Here is an 11397-nt window from a genome sequence, read left to right as displayed (position 1 = left end):
TGTGTGTGTGTGTGTGTGTGTGTGTGTGTGTGTGTGTGTGTGTGTGTTTACCTTACCCGTTCATTTCTTCTGAGGTATCCAAAAGTCAGTGATCATTTGGGGAAAAACCCGATGCCTTGGGTTATCTTCCCATTCTTCCTTAAATACTCACTTTTTGTTCAGAGGAAAACTTAGAGATGGTGTATTTATAAGATTAGAAAGATAATTTGGACATATGTATTGCAGGAGCTAAATTATAACTCTTGGAATAGAGATTCTAGTTACTTTTAGCTGACACAGAGTATATGATATTTTAAGTCCTGTAAGTCATTAGAAACCATGAACTCTAGCAGAGGCCACGTCTATGTCAGAGGCGCCGTTCACTTAGGAAAATTACGAAAACCATTGCACCCAAAGGGAATTCGTGCTTACTTTGGAAGGTTACATTAAACACGGAAATGATGCTTCGCAGTGAGTTCTTGAACTGGGACCACTGGTCTCCGTAGATCGTGCACACTCGGTAAGAGAGCGTGAGAGGAAAAGTACCTGTGACAGCACTGATATGTGTAGCCCTGTTTCTCTTCCACAGGGAGACAGGGTTTAAGCACAATGAGCTGGGACTACCCTTTGAGTCAAATGTTCAGACGTTAATGGGATTACGGTGAGGATTAGGCCTGGAGAAAGGGAATAACTCGAAGATAAATGCTGGAAGGGAGAGAGTGTAAACAAAGGAGAGAATTGTAACGTGGAGCGCAGGCCAGAGGTTTTGAGGGATCAAGTTTGTGCAGGCACCCTTGCTTTAGGTGATAGGAAGCAGGCTGTCTGATTCACTTTTGGGTTCCCCGGCTGCGCCCTGGGCCCGGTACACAGTCTGTGCTCCGCACACACTGGTTCTGATGTCGGAAGCGAGAGAAGGTTCCTCTCCTGCAGGAAGGCCACAGAAGAGGCCTTGTTTCAGGACCGCACTTGGCCTTCCTCCGTCATTGGCAGTTAGGGGCAGATCATGCACAACATGCTGAGAAGAGCGCCCAAGAAATAAAACCGCTCCTGCACGAGAAAGATGCCAATTGGAAGCCGATTTGTGGGTCCCACCTGCCAAGGCCTCGTGCTAGTCTTCGCCAGAGGGGCAGGATGAACCGGATTTTCTAAAAGACAAACTAAATCATCCACTTAGGTGATGCTCACTAAAAGCACACTTGTGAACCTTGGTAAAAAACAGAGGAGAATCTGAAGGCATGGCTGTTGTCAACGCGTCACTGTCCTTTGTTACCTTGTATGTATGTATGGTGGGTTTTTTGAGATATGACTTACCTATAGTAAATTTTGTCCTTTTTTGGGGAACAGTTCTATGTGTTTTGATAAACATGAGCAACCGGGATACGGAACAGGTCCATTGCCCCCAGAAACTTCCCTCATGCCCCTTTGTGGCCGATTCCTCCTCTGTCCCCCCGTGTCACCGATTTGTTTTCTCTCCTTGCAGCTTTGCCTTTTCCAAAATGGGATCAGGCACGGTGTGGCTTTTGCATCTGTCTACTTTCACTAAAGCGTAAGCGTGTCTGAGCTTCATCCAGATCAGTGCCTGTATCGGGAGTTGTTCCCTTTTCTTGCTGGTGACTCTCCCACTGTATCACTGTACCAGTTTGTCGACTCATTCACCAGTCCAAGGACATTGGCTTATTTCCGATCTTTGGTGCTCTTGAATAATGCCGCCACAAACATTTGTGTTCAGGTTTTTGTGTAAATCCATGTTTTTATTTCTTGTGCGTATTTCCTAGGGATAGGCATGCTGGTGTACTTGGTGAGCGTACGTTTAGTTTTCAAAGACACCATACCATCTGCATTCCCACCAGCAGCGGAGGAGAGTTCCGGTTGCCCCTCAATCTTGCCAGCACTTGGTATTGTCATTAAAAACATTTTTTTAAAGCCATTTTTAGCACCTCTTTAAAAAATTGGTTCCTGGGGCACCTGGGTGGCTCAGTTGGTTAAGCGTCTGCCTTCGGCTCTGGTCATGATCTCAGGGTCCTGGTTATGAGTCCCGCATCAGGCTCCTTGCTCAGCGAGGAGCCTGCTTCTCCCTCTTCCACCCTCCCTCCCCCGCTTGTGCTCTCTCTCTGTCAAATAAATAAATAAATCTTAAAAAAATAAAAATAAAAATTGGTTCCATGAATACTTTTGATAATATAGAGAGCTTACCCCTTCCTCTTCAAAAGCAAAGTCTCTCTTTCTCTGAATAGTAAAAGGTCATTTAAAAAATAATTAGCCCCAGTTCTCATTATTTATTGTATGTATGGGCTGTAAAGTCACTGTGACCATTGAATTTGTGATTACTGAACCATTGATCCTAGGGGAAATTCAAGGTTAGGTTCCCAGGAGGCTCCGGTCACAACATTTTGCCAGTTGATCAATACGTAATCTTCTCTTAAGTGTGTTTCTGTTTAAAGACACATTGTGTAATACATTTTTGTTGATTCAGTAACATTGAACTCATGCTCAACAGCCCTAACAAAGCTTATCTAATGAATGAGTTTTCTCTGTAAGGCACATCACAGACTGTGCTGGGGGGCCATGCCTAGCCACCCACAAAAAGCACAAAAATGTGAAAACCGTGGCACTAAATCGACCAGGAAACAGACGGTTACAGTGTGAGAACCAACACAAGAAGGCAGAGCATTGTCTTGCTTCACCTCGGCTGGGAATGTGCGCGTCAGATGACTCAGATTTCTCTCTGCTCTGTGCGTGGCCAGGAATGACCACACACGTGCCATGGGTATTATTTTGGGGGTCGCAGATACATTTCAGCAAGTGGGCGAATTCCCCTCTCTTTTTATGTCTTCGAAAATGCTCACATTCGGCTTAATTTAAACAATGATTTATAGTGGTTTGGTCTCAAGGCCGAGCAGCATCAAGTATTTTTATTCCGATAAGTTGATGAGAAAATTAACTTGCCAAACCAGGACCACTCAGTATGAAGGTTGCTTTAAAAACACCTCAGGACCTTCCCAAGATTTCACTCCTGTTGCAAAGACGTGCTCTTGAATTATGTTGGAAGATCTCCTGCACCATTCAAACATGTTAAGCACACACTTCGTTCTTAAAAAGTAATAAAAAATGTTGAACTCTGAATTTTATCATAGTAATAGCTATAGGGTATGGGTTTAAATTCAGAGAGACAGATTAATGCACTTACCAAACCCCCATTGCCTAAAAGTGATTATAAGTGTTCTAGATTGACTGCCAATACGATACAGGCCCCAAAGAAATCACCCCTCTTTACCGAGACAGAACAATAAATTGGTTTTCCTGAATACAGTGGGTAAAGAATCCAAGTTCCTGACCTCGAATATTTCGCTGGTAGTATTCTGTGCAGTAGGGAACAATCAGGATGACATTTGCTGAAATGTTTGAGATTTATAACATAATAGCTTGAGCATATGTGCCAAAAAATAAAAATCTTAAATCCTATCAAATCAAGATTAATCACCTATTAAAATACTAACAAATAGTATGGTGCAGGTGGTGTCATACGCTGTCTCTCTTCATATATTGTTACAAAACAAACTATTTTGGCAGTGACATGAAACATCACACATCTTCTGTCTTGCTCTCAGTGGGAAAAAGGGAAAAAAAAATGTTACTCAGTCATTCTCGGTGTGGATCTTGGCATTTCATTAGGAAGTGCTATCACAAGCCTTTTCACTGAAAAGCATATGCAGCTTTCTGGAAACTGCTAAATTTCCTGGCTTTGTACTACTGCCAAAAAACTGTTGCTTCTCCCCGTCATTAACTAGTACATATTTATTCCTCTCTATCTTTGTAGAGAGTAACCCATACAGCGCGCCCATGAAAAGGAAAACAGTAGTCTGCTTCCTCCCTCTCGCTGGCTGTGCAGAAATTAATCCCAAGGGCCAACATCTTCTTTACATTCTGCTTTAATTTAGTACTTGTAACCGTGGACCCGAGTCGTAATAGAGGAATCGGTACACTGCTGATTGTGTCTCTTCGTGAAGATGGTTTTTGAAGCTTGTGGGAATGTGGCTCACGAAACTTGGTCATTAAACATTCCTAGGAGGCTAGAAGAACAAGTTGCTAAGTTGGCTTCCAGCGAATAGCCAGGCAGTCAGCAAATATTGGGTGAGGATCTACTATGTGCCAGGCATTCTTCTAGGCTTTAGCAATCCCGTGGTGAGCAAGGTGGTCCCTGACGCCCGTGTGATCACTCCCATTTTCGTGGGCTAAATGTCTTTGGTTAAAACGTCTTCTTGGAAGCCGATGGAAAACAAGTGCAGAAAATGACTTTTGGAGTATTCATGTACCTAGAGTATCATCACGGTTTAAAAAAGTCGATCAGGGGGCACCTGGGTGGCTCAGTGGGTTAAGCGACTGCCTTCGGCTCAGGTCATGATCCTGGGGTCCTGGGATCGAGCCCCACATCTGGCTCCCTGCTTAGTGGGGAGCCTGCTTCTCTCTCTCCCTCTGCCTGCCGCTCCCCCTGCTTGTGCTCTCTCTGTCAAATAAATAAATCAAATCTTAAAAAAAAAAAAAAAGTCAATCAGAGGGTGGGAAGCATGTTATGCTTTTTTTCTTTTTTTAACTGCAAAATTTTGGAAAATTTTATAACTCAAACTTACACAAAATAAAGCCCATCGGCAGGTTGATCCATTTTTCAAACTTGTGACTCAGGTACCAGTTTTCTTAAACAAGTGAATGTGCCATGCCTGCTTGCGTCGTGTCTTAAAGCTCTCTCCCTTTCTCGAGAGTTTTGCCCTCCTCCCTGTCCTCAAAGACACCCAGCAACATGCCGTTCTTTTCCCGAGACCCTGGCCTGTCTCACTGCAAATGGTGTCACAAGCCGTACTTCTTCATTTGTTTTTACAAAACAAACTCTTTAGCGGTGACATGAAATATCATGTCTCTTCTTTCCCACTCGCAGTGGGAAAAGGAAAAAAAAAAAACGCGCCATGGTCATTTCTCTTTGTGGATTTTGGCATTTCATTGCGAAGTGCCAATAGGTACTCATTTTTTATGCTGCTCTGGAAAGCTGTACACAGCCTTCCAAGTCACAAAGCAAACTCAGGCCCTGACGGCTCTCCAAACTCAGGTCAGCAAGGTGGGAAACTTTTATTTTTCTAGGCAGGGAGCGCATGAATAATACACTTGCAACCTGCTTAGCTGCCCCAAGCCCTCCTCTGCAGCCAGCTTCCCCGCTCAAAGAACTCCACATCAATCTGTCGCTGATGGTCAGCCCCAGTGTTATTGTGAACCTCCAGTGGAATGCCTTGCTTCCCAGCTGGTGATCAATCTGGGTTAGACGGCAACATGTTTGCCTCTACAAATGAGCTGGACCCCTCTGCCACATATCTCTGCCAACTTTTGAAAGAAAGGGTCTGTTTCAATTCTTTTCGGGGGTGAAGACAAAAAGTCTGTCTCCCTTTACACAACCAGCTATTGAAAAACCCATGCAAATATCCACAGCCAGGATCCTAAGGAAATCATCTTGAGAGGTCAGGAAGTTGCCCCCCCCCGGCCCCCAATAAAAAGAGAGAATGCACGTTAAGTGTGTATTCTCACACACACACATGCATGTGCACGCTCACGTGATGAACAGCTTTTGGTTTTCTTTTGTAAAGATGATGCACTCACGATACAAGTTGTACTATTTCTCGAGACTTCTCACTTCCATATGAGAAGGTCCTGGGGTTTAGGATTTTTAGTTCACATCTCTAAGCTCCAGGTGAAGCCAGCATTGTGATCTTGCTGTGAACATTATGAATTAAGGTAGAATGACCAGGTCTCGGCTAGAGGTGATTCCACCGAGTCAGTGCTAATTGGACACGATGCATCTTACTAGTTGTGAACTTTGTTTTTTTTAAGATTTTATTTATTTGAGAGCAAGAGAGTATGAGCCGTGGAGAGGGGCAGAGGGAGAGGGAGAAGCAGACTCCCCACTGAGCAGGGAGCCCGATGCAGGGCTCAATCCCAGGGTCCCGGGATCACGACCGGAGCTGAAGGCAGACGCTGCGCCTGAGCCACCCAGACGTCCCTCTAGTTATGTACTATTAAGAGATCTTTCTTAGAGTTCCCTATGCGGAAAGGGGCCAGCGTAGTCCAGGAAGCGTGGCACAGCAGAAGGACTGAGTTGGTGGGGATGAAGGAGCAAGTAAGAGCACAGTGTGTGAAAGGTCAGCGGATGAGGGATGGAGTGAGTACCTGTGCATGGAAGTGGACGTGTGAGGAAGGTCTTTCTGTGGGGAACTGGCTGGGGTACAGTGCTAGGTCTGGGGAGGGGGGTAGGTGTGAATGAATGAAGGACCGTAGGCTTGAGGAAGAAGGCAGAGCGGACAACTTTGAAGAAGAGTCAAAAAGAAGAGTCCTGTGGGGTGCCCGGGTGGTGCAGTTGGGTGTGCGTCTGGCGATTTTGGCTCAGGGTCGTGAGATCGAGCCCCGCGTCAGGCTCCACGTTTAGCATGGAGTCTGCTTGAGATTCTCTCTCTCCCTCTGCCCCTCTCCCCACTCAGCTCTCTCTCTCTTTCAAAGAAATAAATAAATAAAATCTTAAAAAAAATAGAAAAGTCACGTATCGTTTGGTGGGGGTTTAGTAACACAAGTGATTGTTCTTTCTTGTCTGTGATCACCTCAGCCTGCTGGATGAACATTCTGTTGTCATTGAGTACGGAGGAATAAAGGAGCAGTGAGAGTTTTTTGCACCTTGGTCAGTGCAGGTGGGATACATCATTTTTCCAGAGAGAGTGGGGCTCTCCAGACCCCGGGAGGAGCTGATAAAAATAAGGTTAGTGGGGACCTGGGTGGCTCAGTTGTTAAGCGTCTGCCTTCGGCTTAGGTCATGATCCCAGGGTCCTGGGATCAAGCCCCACATGGAGCTCCCTGCCCAGCAGAAGGCCTGCTTCTCCTTCTGCCTCTGCCCCTCCCCTGGCTTGTGCTCTCTCTCTCTCTCATTTGCTCTCTTTCTCAAATAAATAAAATATTTAAAAAAATAAAAATAAGGTTAGATGAGCTAGAAGGAGGGAGCTCTGGAAAGAGAGGGTGGGAATCCCTTTGGCCTCAAATTGCTGCTGAGCTGGGCCATTCTCCTTGAAGGAAGACTGGGTGGTAGCTTTGGGAACATGGGGCCCACATTTTAAGTATTGGGAAACTCCTGAAGATTATTCAGAATGACAGTGACAGCAAAAGAGAAAGAAAAAGCGGTTTGTGTGGATTTCATTGGGCAGTGATGTGGAATATCATGGATGTCTGTGGTCTGTTGGATTTGAAGGGAAGCATTGACTAGGATGGTGACAAAGAATGGAGGGAGGGGTACATCGGAGAGAGAGAAAGGAGGAATCTGCAAGCTTTGGGGATGGATCCAAAGGGAGGTCTGAGGACCCTGGGATGAATGAGAGGTGGCTCCCAGCCCCAGTAAGTAATGGTACCAGGGACAAATCTCTATATTTTAGAGTCAGAAAATCTCTCTAATGTCATCTCATTCAGTGATTCCCCGTATAGGATCTCATGGAGTAACTCAGGTCGGAAGTCATTAGACTCTGAAAGTAATTCTACACTCTTTTCTTTATGGCTTCTCTTCTTGCTGCCTTTCCTGGTGAGATCTTCCAGGTCTCTGGAGATGGCCTGGTTTATGCCACCACCGTGCTTGGCTGCTAGCCTTCCCTTACCTGTCCCGACCAAGGTTTGAAAAATCCCACGTGTCTTTATTTTTCACATACACCAGGGGATATTCTGGTGAGAATTTTTAAAATGGATTAAAAAAGAGGAAGAAGAAGAAAAGCACATGGCAGAATGTTCCAGCTCCATACCTCCCCCTCGCCCAATCAGGAAGGCTAGTCAGTGGTGCTTTCCTGATAAAAATGACAGAATTTATATGGAGGAGAGTATAGTAGTGGTAGTTAGTAACCATCCGTTATCCCGGTGTGGAGAAGTTACGGCTATTGAGGATAAAAGTTCATTTTGCGAAATTTTAAAAAAAAAACAACAACAACAACCTTTTAATTGTTCATGACTCTGATATCATCCAGCTGTGTCACATCCTACGATGCTAAAATAAGTATTGTGTTAAGCCTTAGTCTACGTTAAGAGAAAGACTGTGTTAGAATCAAAAGAAATAACGGTCTTGCCCTACCCTGCATTATGAAAAATCATCCTTTGTATTTGATTCAGTTATGCATGCCGCATTAAGGGGCTGGAACACATTATCTAGACTTGGGGACCAAGCCCCAGTGGAGTTGGCAAATGATGCCACATGAAGTCCCGGGGTATAGAGCAGGGCTCAGCAAACTGGGGCCCACTGCCTAGTTCCGTACGGTACACAAGCTAAGAATGTAGGTTTCTATATTTTTAAAGGGTGGAGAAGCCCAAAAGCAGAATAATATTTCATGACATGTGAAAATTATATGAAATTCAAATGTCAGTGTCCATAAAGTTGTGTTTTTTTATTTTTTTATTTTTAAGACAGCCATCCTTGTTTGATTACATATTATCTATGGTTGCTTTTGTGCTAATTGCCACAGAGACATAAGGCCTGCGAAGCTTAAAATATTTACCATCTGGCCCACTGCAGAAAATGTTTACCAACTCCTGGTCCCAGCCTCGAACGTGCATACGAATTACCTGCGAATCCTGTTAAAATGCAGATCCTGAGTCAGGAGGCCGGAGTTGAGGCCTGGGAGTCTGCCTTTCCAACAGCTTCTAGACGATGCCAGGACCACTGGTCTTTGGGTCATACTTGGCTTTGCAAGGGCCTAGGTATTTAAGGAACAAACAAAGAGGTACTCTGTAAAGGAGAGATTATAGAGTTTTTCTTTCTTTTTTTTTTTTAAATATTTTATTTATGTATTTGACACAGAGAGAGAGAACAAGCAGGGGGAGCTGAAGGCAGAGGCAGAGGGAGAAGCAGGCTCCCCACTGAGGAGGGAGCCCAATGCAGGGCTCGATCCCAGGACCCTGAGATCATGATTTGAGCCGAAGGCAGACGCTTAACCGACTGAGCCATCCAGGTGCCCCTTCTAGAATTTTTCAAATAGAAATAGGCTTGTTCTACTTTATTCCAGAGGCCAGAGCTGGGACCCGGGGGGTGCCAGCATTGGATTTTTTTTTTTTTTTTTAAAGATTTTACTTACTTATTTGACAGAGAGGGAGAGAGTGCACAAGCATGAGGAGCTGCAGAGGGAGAGGGAGAAGCAGACTCCCCGCTGAGCAGGGAGCCCGATGTGGGACTCGATCCCAGGACCCCGAGATCATGACCCGACCAGCATTGGATTTTACTCCAGGAAGCACTTTCTAACGATTAACCAGAATCATAGAATCATTGCCGTGGCTGCAAGTAAATGTCAAGCTGAGAGAGAAGTTTCTTGAGTTGCGCAGTGGCTGGACTTTTCGAATGGAAAGTGGTGATTGAGATCCTTCCGGGGTCGTGCCTTTGACAGTGAAAAGAGGAGGAGACAATCCTTAGGAAGGCAGAAGCGCTCATTGCACGTCGGGAGGAAGGGCCCAGTCTAACAGGGGGGGCGTTGTTGCATTGATCTCCCTTAGCTGGTGCAACACAACCTGTGTGACAAGCTACCGAGGCCTGCCGTTGAGTACACTCCTCAAATTCCGCTGTGGTTTTTAGAATTCAGTTTGTACTTCCTATCCCTCGAGTCACCCCTTGTGTGCGCTGAGAAGCCCGCACTTGCCTGACTCATACAGTTTTCCTGCTCACTTAGGAAGCAGGTAGAGGTGATCCCCGCCCTTGTTCCTCTCCACTTGGGTCCATTTCTCCCACATCCCTTCCCTCTATTCTTTTTTTTTTTTCTTTAAAGATTTTATTTATTTGACGAGAGAGAGAGCGCACGCACAAGCAGGGGGAGTAGCAGGCAGAGGGAGAGGGAGAAGCAGGCTCCCTCGAACCCAGGACCCTGGGATCATGACCTGAGCCTAAGGCAGATGCCCAACCGACTGAGCCACCCAGGCGCCCCCCCTTCCCTGAAATCTCTTAATCCCAGCCCTGGGGGAAGGCTCCGTGCTTGTGGGATCCCCCAGCTGCAGGCTGTTGTAGGCTCTGATGAGTGAACCCTCTTGTTCGTGGCTCTGTGAAGAAGTCCTTAAAAACGAAACCAAACAAAAAGCGGGAAAGAAACTAGCCATTTGGAGCAAGACGATAAATGTTGGAGACTGTAGCACATTTAGACAGGTGGGTGAGTCACAGAATAATTGAGCAACCTGATACGTAGCTATTGATGAATATGTTCAGAACCATAAAACTCATTCAGTTAATAGTACACCAATCTGCAGCAAATCCAGTGAGCGGCTGTAGCCGTGGTCTCGTGGCGTTTCCTACTTGGAGCGCTTTTCATTTCAGCTTGTCACGGGCCTTTAAAGACATGATTTATGCTTCCTAACCCACTGGGGAGGTTAAGTATTTTCATATTTATTGCACGGAAGAGCATTCTGTGATTGCTTGCCTGTCCTGAAATCAGTTTGGCTGGAAAAGGACACAAGAATTCTGACCTCAGCTCGGTATCCAAACCAGGAGTCAGCACTTGAAAAATGTGAATCAATATCTTGCCCAGAGAGTTTGTTTCATTCTGCTAACCTGGGGGAAGAACAGATGGTGGGAGGCAGCGTGCATACAATGCGGCTTTTTTTTTTTTTTTGTAAATCCGCCTGTCACCCCCACAACTCCGGGCCCAGCCACGTCGATACAGGCCAAACATCTTTCAACTCGCTTGGGCTTTTCAGATGGTTCTTCATCATCCACTCGATTATGTTCATTGCCACCAAATTGTTATCCTGATTATTAAAACCTGAGTAGCCCAGAGTCTAGATTCTGTCCTAAGCATGTTGGCAATCCTATGTAACCTCAATGGATTTAAAAAAATTTTTTTTTGGTGCTTATATTTTTCCAAATCCTGACCCTTTTAGGGGCGTCTGGCCGGCCCTGCTGGCCGAGCGCATGTAGACTCTTGATCTCAGGGTTGTGAGTTCGAGCCCCACGTTGGGTGTAGAGATTCCTTTTTTTTTTTTTTAAGACTTTATTTATTTATTTGACAGAGAGACGCAGCGTGAAAGGGAACACAAGCAGGGGGAGTGGGAGAGGGAGAAGCAGGCTTCCCGCCGAGCAGGGAGCCTGATGGTGGAGCTTGATCCCAGGACCCTGGGACCATGACCTGAGCTGAAGGCAGACGCTTAACAACTGAGCCACCCAGGCGCCCTGGGTGTAGAGATTCTTTAAAGATAAAATCTTGAAAACAAAAAATCCTGACCATCCTCACTTCCATTTATCTTGTGGGTGCCACATCCCACCACTTTTACCACCAAACAGATACCCTCAGGTACCCTCCCCTGCCTTTCCCATTCTACCCACCCACTTCTTGGGGGTGTCTCATGCAGTCCTTGGGTTGATTATGGTTCTCGTTCTCTCTCTGTCTG

General features: G+C 45.6%; 1 protein-coding gene across 3 annotated transcripts in view; it reads left to right on the top strand.

The window, feature by feature from the left end:
- The window catches only part of STX8 (syntaxin 8), a 248449-nt gene that overhangs the window by 94303 nt on the left and 142749 nt on the right, over positions 1-11397 (top strand). The window lies entirely within an intron of this gene.

The sequence above is a fragment of the Neomonachus schauinslandi genome, chromosome 15 (assembly GCF_002201575.2).
Source record: "Neomonachus schauinslandi chromosome 15, ASM220157v2, whole genome shotgun sequence".
In the NCBI taxonomy this organism is placed as follows: domain Eukaryota; kingdom Metazoa; phylum Chordata; class Mammalia; order Carnivora; family Phocidae; genus Neomonachus; species Neomonachus schauinslandi.
Note: the sequence above shows the minus strand (reverse complement) of the source record. Positions and strands in the feature narration are given on the sequence as shown.